This window comes from Parus major, chromosome 4 (assembly GCF_001522545.3).
Source record: "Parus major isolate Abel chromosome 4, Parus_major1.1, whole genome shotgun sequence".
NCBI lineage: Eukaryota > Metazoa > Chordata > Aves > Passeriformes > Paridae > Parus > Parus major.
Window position 1 is genome coordinate 43,806,907 of NC_031771.1, and position 9,212 is coordinate 43,816,118.

Genomic DNA, 9,212 nt, shown 5'->3' on the forward strand with positions numbered 1-9,212 from the left:
AAGCAAGGTGGGACAATAATGCCTAATTAGAGAGTATGTTTGAGTACTCATGTAGACCACTTAGTCCCAATTTCAATTGAGTTTTCGTTAAAAACATGTCACCTCTGGTTATTGCCTTTGAAATTCAGATCATCCGGGGCAGTGGGAATTAAATAAAGAATGTGATCCTCGCCTGTCAGTCCTGCATTTTGCTCCTGTAAACAGTAAGTGCCCACATCAAGTGTAAAAATTCAGTCTAAAACAATGGCTTTGGACCAGCTTTGGAGTCACACAGAAGAGCTAAGTGAATTCAATTCCACTCCAATCCTAGGTAAACCACTTAGTGCTCTTTCTGCTTGAAACCACTAGTAATGAAAACAAGAATAGTGAAAATTCTGTTATCTTTTGGTGATTATATGAAGACAAGTATGTTTTTAAATAAGAGGTTTCTTAACACTTTAGTCATTCAGACGTCAGATATGAATACCCTGTAAGTACTACCTTGCAAGTATTAAAATCATAGTAATTTTGATTTTAGAAGTACATTTTTCTTCACTAGCTGTCTTTCTGATATGAAGTTGGATTATTCTTTCCCATCTTTTTCATAATTAAGTCCAGTAACTATTGCTGTGCTCCAGCCCTGTGAGTGAAGATGTGCATCTGCACCCCTCCGTACTTTCCTGAAGTTTCAGCAATTTCCCTGCGACTTAAATGGACTTAAGTCTACTTCCTTGCCATGAATCGGTAAAATAGTAAAAAGCTGACACCTCAGTCACTACCGTGAACTATTAAAACAAAGACTTTTGTTTCTGGAGTCAAAGTCGAGAAGATTAACATAAGCAATGGCGGGGGAGGGGGGTGGTGGAGGTCGGTGGTGGCGCAGGGGACGTCTAATAACATAAACCCACAAATGGTCCTTTTGCACCGTTCCAGCCCCCGCTGAGTTTCGGAGGGGCCGTTCGGGTGCGGGCAGAGGTTCCCGGGCCAGCCGCGGGCACCGGCACAACGCCACCGGCGGGAGCGCTGAGGGCACCTCCCCCGCGGCCGCTGCTTCCGCCTTTCCCCCGCTCCGTCCCGCTCCCGGGAGCCCGGCCCCACTGTCCTCCCGCGCCACAACCCACACACCCGACCCCACCGGCGACCTGCCCCGCTGAAACTGTTCCGCACTTACCGATGGAGCCGAGCACATCCCCGGGGAATGGCCGCGCACCCTCCTCGCCTCGCCCCGCCCCGCCCCATCCCGCCGCGGCTGCCCGGCCCGGCCTTTGGCCGCTCCTTCTTCTCGCCCCTTTTCCACTCTCACCCCTCTCTCTCGAGGAGGGACTGAGGCGGACCCACCGGCCCGAGCTGCGGACCCTTCCAAAAGCGGCTCGTCCGCACGCCCCACGGCTCTGGGTGAGGGAGCTTTGTTCGCTGCCGTAGAGTCCATAACGCTTAGTTATTGTTTAAAGGTTTGTTTTTTGCTTTGCCTCAAGGCCTCATCTTAAGGCAGGTGGAGTTTGGGGTAGGAGTATGACTGTCACAGACCCTGACACCCTTGACAACTCTGAAGGGTAACTGATGTTTTTAATCGCTTACAGTCATTTACAACACTCATGGCATTATCCTGTCTAATCATCCAGTTTTCTAGTCACTGGGCTAATCAAAGTTAGCAAACACTTCCTCTTGTTTTCTAGGAAGTAAGCCTCTGGCTATTGAGAAACTTCCCAAATTGCCTTAAACAAATCACTGCCATCACGAACCTCAGTGAGTCTTTTTTCATCAATAACCCTTGTGAAGTCTCACATTGTCCTTTCTGATTTTACTGCCTTCCAGAGCACTCTTGAAGGCTGCCTCTTACAATGAGATCACAGGGCCTTTTACACGGAAGTGAGAGAATTCCTGATTCAAGATCATCTTCCGCTGAAAAAAGAAAGAAAAAAAAAAATCCACCAGGAAATGTTATTTGCAGATCTCTTGGTCCCTATTGAAATATAGTGGGGTTACCAGTACTTGTCCAGTGTCACCAAAGAGTTCCTAACAGAGAGCTGGGAGGGGTGTGCTGAGCAGTGGTACTTGGTTGTGCTCTCCTGCACTCTAGCATGTCCTGCACCCTGACCACACTGAAAACCTTTTGGTTATGTTCAGTGAACAGCTGCTGATGGTCTGTTCCCTGGAGTGCCCATGTGGCTAGTAGAAATTTAAAAACATATTGGCATGTCAGATGGAATAAAAGTTCTACATGAAGGAAGACTGTAACTACTGCCTTAAAATTACATATGTTCTTGGCAGAAAAAGATGTGGAGTTCTGTTTCTTTGCAGGCAAGCTCTACCACCTTTGCTGGCTCAGGTGCTGTAGGAAAGAGGAATCAGCTCTGGGGGTGGGCAGAGCAAGCTGCTGCAAGACACAAGGTGGTAGCAAGCTTTGCCAAAAACCAGTCAGTTTAAAACAATTTAATTGGTTAACATTGATTCATTGGAACATTCAAGTTGGCAGAGATATTTGACAAAAAAGAGACTATCACACAGTTTATCACCAACCACAGCTACTGTAATCCCATTGCAGCTGTAAATAATTCATATCCAGAGTCTTACATTTCCCAGTCATGTTTTTTTCATGCATGACAGTCCATTCTGAAAGGCTACAACTATGAAAGGCATTACTTTATTTCCCTTGCTTGCACAGTAATAACAATTCCCTCAATTAGGCCTCTACATCAGTGCACCCAAAAACACCTGACCAAACTGTAAATGAGCTACCCTGGCTGCCAGAAAGATCACAGCTGCCTTAGTGCAGCACTCTGTGCACTTTAATTAGATGTGTTGAAGCAGAGCATGTGAGCTGTTTGGAGAGGTAACGCTGATCAGGTGAGTGGGAGGCATTGCTGATTCCTGACTTGGCCATTATATACACGTTTTCACTTTTATCCTTCTGTATAATTGTCCAGTAGTATGAATAGTCTTGATCCTAAACATGCAAAGCAACCACCAGCATGTCTGAAGTGTAATTAAACTGCCTTCTCCCAGGTAGCCTATGGAAGAGTAACTACAAAGATCATAGTCACCAGAGATAATGCTTGATTGAGAAATCTCAATGATAGTTTTTTTGTGTAGAGATAATAACACTAAACATCCTCTACAAAGATACATCCTTTTTTTGTTTCCCCAGAGAGATCTGCAGATGCCTTTTATATCATCTCTTGAACCGCCACATGAAAAAGGAAAACTTCAAAATTCAGGTCATCCAGGGCAGTGGGAATTAAATAAAGAATGTGATCCTCGCCTGTCAGTCCTGCATTTTGCTCCTGTAAACAGTAAGTGCCCACACTCTAAGTGTAAAATTTCAGTCTAAAACAATGGCTTCAGACCAGCTTTGGAGCCACACAGAAGAGCTAAATGAATTCAATTCCACTCTGATCTTAGGGCCACTGAGTGCCCTAAACTATTTAGTGCCCTCGCTGCTGAAAACTACCAATAATGAAAACAGGAATAATGACAATTCTGTTATCTTTTGGTGATTATATGAAGACAAGTATGTTTTTAAATAATAGGTTTCTCAACACTTTGGTAACTGATGAGATATAAATGCCCTGTAAGTATTGCTTTTTAAGTACGAAAATAATTTTGGTATTAGAAGTACATTTTTCTTCAGTAGCTGTATTTCTGACAAGAACTTTGATTATTCTTTCCTATCTTTGTGAATACTTTTCATAAGTAAATCCAGTATTACTGTGGTCCAACCTTCTAAGTTACCATGTATGCTCTGCATTCTTCCACAGTTTCCTGAAGTTTCAGGAACTTCCCTGGCTCCTTGACTTATATGGACTTAAGTCCAATGACACAAGAGCTGTTGATGACTCCAAAACAATTGCAGAGCTCTTTGTGTATTTCAAACCCTCTATCTGTTTATGCCTGCAATAACTCTGCAAGTGCAAGCATGAACAACTCAGTCTGCTGTGCTCATACTGGTGCTGTTTGGGATGCATGAAAGAGAGGCACTTGTGAACTGTCAACTAAACACGTTGGCAGACTGAAAACTTTCCAATGAAGACCTGAAAGGAAGAGAGAAATTTGCTATATAGCATGCTACCAAACATTTCCCAGAGCACCTCAAGTTAATGAAATGTGAAAACAGACATAGATGGTTATCATTACAGCAGTGTGGATGCTCCCGCATCAGCTTAGTGCATCCAGATGAGGTCAGTGGATGCACTTGAGAGATCCAGTGTGTATTTACAGGTAGGTAGTGACCTATTATGATATCCACTCTAGTTCAAATACCTTTGAAGATGTGGTGGCATATTAATAATAACTTATAGCAGAAAGGCAATTGATTATTACCCAGTAATTTCATGATGTTTTATTTCCTTAGCTCTGCAGTAAACCCAAATAATTTAACTGGAGCAGAGATTTCACAAAAAGCCCCTTGAATTTTAAATTACATTGAATTATTGTTTACCAGATCATTGGCTGGTAAATATGTGTTTAGAGTCCTAAGCAATGCTGCAAGTGCAAATTAAAGCAGTGTGTTGTACTTATGAAGATCCTCAGATACATTTCCTGGCAGGACCCCCAGAAGACAGATAGATAGTGAACAAACAGCTGTTTATGTGCTCTAGTTTGTGTGTGGCCACTGCCTTTATTTACATTACACTGTCTAGATCCGTACTGGTTTATTGATTTCTTCATGAGGAGATTGTTTTTATCACTGGAGTGAGCATTTTATAGATAGTCATGAATTTTCCTTCACTGGTCCCTGTGAGACAAGAAGGTATTACTACTTTCAGGTTACAAATAAAAAATTGAAACAAGGAGAATAAACACCACAACATGAAAGTGTTTGTTAGTGAATCTGAGCCAACATGCTTAGTTTGAAAGATTGAGCATTTGTTTTAATATTTTATCATGCAGGATGTATTCTATGTAAATTATGTACATTTTGAAATCTTGAGAGAGGTAGAGTTATATGTAAATATTATTGTGGGAACTTTCCTGAAAAGCATTTTCAGGGTCATTAAATCCTTGTAATTGCAAGCATGCCATACAACTGTTTCATAAACTGTCTGATTTTTTTTAAAACTAGGTATTCTGCTCATATTACTGTATTAAAAAATTACCCCAGAGTATGGTTGCTGTGAGGATTAAGAATTATCTTGTATCTTCCAAACTCAATTTCATACCCATTTTCTCATATTGTAGCAGAGACCAGTGCTTCCATTAAATGATTCTTTCTGTTCCTGGTGTTTAACAATCCACCTTTGTTTAGCTGAAGTAAACCAGATAAGAATGAATCATACCAAATTGACCAAAGGCTAACTAAATTTCAAATAAAAATGTCCAGCCAAAGGTGTAATGTAGTTTAACAATCCATTCAGACCTTAATGTTAATGTTGGACAAATTGCTGTGACATAGCTTGTGTAGACAAAACAAGATTTAGGGGAATAACTGACTAATATTTACTCATGTAATCCTCATGCTTTGCCTGTGATTTAAACTAAATCAAGTTTAGGCAACTGCAGAATGGAAGGAACAAGGAAGCTGGCATTAGATGCCAGTTCTGGAGGGCAGTTATTAGCAGCCAGTAGCAGTTATTATTATTAGCATATGACTTACTGATTGTCATTCACTGTGGTTTGGTGTTGTGTGTACTAGGAACTTCCATACTGAAAGCCAGAAAGATGATGAGACTTTTTGTTCAAGAGATTTTCATTCTGTTATCCATTCCAAATAAAGTAATTATCAGCTGGAATTTAACAAGGAATTGGAAAGTCTTTCACTTTTAAAAGGCTCAGAATTAACAAGACAAGCATAAAATAATTTTAAATGAGATACTGCATCAGGAATTTACCTCTTATCCTGACATTTTTACTTTATCCAATAGAGGAAGCTGAGTTGGTAATCTACGAGGAGACTCCAGCTTCTAACAATCTGTATTCACTCCCCATGAACTAACATTGAATAAGAAGACATGAAACAAACCCTAAAAAAAGGCAACACCATCTAATACTGATACTTGTGGACTGATGGAAAAGTGTGTATGATTGGAAAGTAAAGTGGAATTGCACATAGGCAGGTTGATACACTACAAAAATTGCTTTATTCCTTCTTTTTCTGTTTACTCTGATGTGGCAATTTCCCATGGCTAATCTTCAACCTTATCTACAGCTGTCAACTTGTCATTAGCTGGTTTAAACTGTTACAGTTTCATTGTGTGTCAAAACACTTTTGATATGCACTTATGTACCTAAGGGCCTTCCTTTTCATTGTATATAAAAGCAGGTTGACTTGTGAATTTATCTGATCCACAAATAACCTTAATTCTACACTTTCTTTTTATCAAACTACTTTATCAGCTAACAAAAGGACCTGAATCAGTGATACCAAATGAAATATTTAGTAACTGCTGCTTTTTTCTTTATCTTTGCTTGTAGAAAGTTATTGTCTGGGTTGTAATATTTTTCAAGTGTTTTTTTCCTCTTAAATTTTTCTACAGTTTTTCTAACAATTTCTGCTAGACAGTGACTCTAACATGCCAAGCAAATTTTTTTAATATTCTAATTTAGCTAATTATGTCGCAATTACTGTATCCATTTCTTGAAAAAAATAAAAATAATCCAGCAGATGAATATGAAGATACCACTTAGACTTTTTGATTCTATCAGGTATTTTTCACAAGGGAAAATCAAAGGCTAGTTTCCTATAAAATGGTTAATTTAAGTTTAGGAAACCTAGTATCAGATTAAAAGTGTCCACAAGACACCTCACTGGAAAAAAAATTAATTTTTATGGTTCGTGTATATTTAAACATTTCTGAAGGTGAAACTTTGCCCCAGCAGATGTAATATCTGATTGTTTCACCTTCTAGAGCCAGTGTAAACCAAGATAAAGTATAAACAAAGATAGACCAAGACTGAGACAAAGCACAAGTACAGCTTTAGCTAACTGGGAGAAAATGTTACCATGTGTTTGTTTCTGATTCACTTGGTGAGCCCAGTGCATCACAGATCCAAGATGAACTAATGAAAAGCCATACCCATGGTAAGGACAAGAGAGATTTATACTTTCACAGGTATTGTAGGTTAAGTGCAAATTTAGAAGAAAGTTTAGGGTTTACTTGTACCCTGCACTCTGTGACACTATTAAACCAACTGCTCCTTGCTAGAACTTTATGTCATATATTCCATTGTAAATAACATAAGGAAAAAACATGTCCCATTTTCAAGTGAACAACTTATATTTTGTCCCTGTAAGTAGATGAACTATTTAAGGAAAACTAGGAAAATTAACATAATTGTAAATTTTCTGTTTTAAGTTGCTCAGAGAATATTCTCTAGAAATATTCTCCAAATTGTGAAATGAAAAAAATTCTTACTTCATTCTTTATTGTGTCACCTGCAAGAACAAGTAGGTCATGTCCTCACAATGCAAACAAATTTTCTAGAGAGCTCTTCTCTAGAATTTGCTCCAGATTAAATAAAAGCAGTTTTCAGCTGCTTTATTGAAAATTAAAAATACCTCTCCTGATGTAATAACATCAATGCATTGAAAACTTGGTGTAAGCAAACTACCACTGTCACCCACATAATAAGATTCATTATTTTATTCATTATTTCTATAGAAAATTTTACCATTCATTATTACAATAGCAAACCCTATTTGTATATAGCATTTTCCTATGTACAAAACTCTTGCACTTGTGTATGAACTAGAGGGCTTCTAGACTTTTTCAGATGGCTGGTAGTGTTTTTTTGAAAATTAGAACATATTTGTTTTTGTACTGAGAGAAATTACACATAGGCAAGCTGAGATGTTTGTATTGGTACAGTGTCTTATTCATCAGCAACTAAGCCATGAGAAAATTCCCAATGCAAGAAAGTGCCTCTCTTCTTTTTTGTGTCTTTGCTAATTTGAGACACTCTCAAGAGGAAAAAAGAAAAAGAAAAAAGGGGAATTACAGTAATATGATTCAAAGCACAATTTGTCCCAGGAGTCATGGAGGTCATGGGTCATATGGTCACACAACTGCAGTGAGAGTTAGCAAAGTTTGAAAAGCTGGTAAATATGCAGAAGCTGTCCAGGACACTGACAGCTGCTTCTAAAAATCTAGTTTCAAATTAATACTTGAACAGTTAGCTTTGAGAGTAGTTGTCACATTCATAGTATTTGTTTTAATTTCTTTGGGAGAAGCCTATTAAATTGTTATTTCCCGTAGGAAAGACAAGAGCAGTAGGAAGTAGAGATGTGAAGAGCTGCTCCATAGTGTATTATTTAGAGACCACAAAGAAGTCCAGAAAATCTGGCTAATACAATGTGCTGCCATGCTGGACACAGACTGACAAGACTGATAAAAGACTTATAAATCATAGAGCCCTTTTGTGAGGAATTCCTGTGAGGAAGTTAGCTGCACATACCCTGGAAGAGATTTAGTCAAAAAGCACTGCTGTGCCTTACTATGGATGTATCTTTATAAACAAACTGATTTTTCTTAGTCCGTCATAATTACCTTCTCTTTGTATGCCCTTGGTTGAAACAACCTCTGTCAGCAGAAATAGTATTGGCAGCATAACTTTCACCAACTGCTGTTTTCATTTCATTACAAAATATGATGTGATAAAAATAAAATCCATAGTAGCTGTAATAGTAGCTCTCAGCTGAGAGTTATATAATAAATACAGACCATGAAGTCCTTGTGTAGATGAGATATTTGTAGTGGGGTGTTTATTATTTTAGGAATACTTTCTCCCCACTGCTATTATGACGTGTTGGTACAACTTGCTATGCAGCATATTCCAGCATCTACTAATTGTTGTTTACTACTAGTGTTAAGAGTCACCATAATTTACCTTCTGGGGATTTTATTTTCTGTTTTATAATGTCCATAGATTTTTGAAAAGCACCAACACGTTCTTACCATTCATTGTTAATACTGAAATATTAAGGTTAGGCTTGGAGAAGGGAATATTTTGGCTTAGCTTTACTACATCTGCCCTAAAAGGCATTGCTAATTTTCTGTTGTTGTCATTTTGAATTCCAGACATTGCAATCATTAGACCTGAACATTGTGATTAAAATTCCAGTCCTGATGTGTACCTGGTGTTCAGTTCATCTAGAATTTTTAAGCATAAAGAAAGGGACATAGAAGGATAGAAATGGTGACAAGAGATTTTTCCTTCTAAGATGGTATCAATAGAGAAGAAAAAATACACTTTCTGCATGTTCCATGAGCATGGGATAAGAAATAAAAGGTCTGAAC

General features: G+C 38.7%; 1 protein-coding gene across 2 annotated transcripts in view; it reads right to left on the reverse strand.

The window, feature by feature from the left end:
- Nucleotides 1–1,219, reverse strand: part of ATP10D (ATPase phospholipid transporting 10D (putative)) — a 39,993-nt gene extending 38,774 nt beyond the window's left edge. For both annotated transcript variants that reach the window (XM_033513753.1, XM_015625660.2), the window contains exon 1: nt 1,151–1,219. The gene's annotated coding sequence lies outside the window, so the exon portion shown is untranslated. The remainder of the gene's footprint in view (nt 1–1,150) is intronic.
- Nucleotides 1,220–9,212: the final 7,993 nt, after the last annotated feature.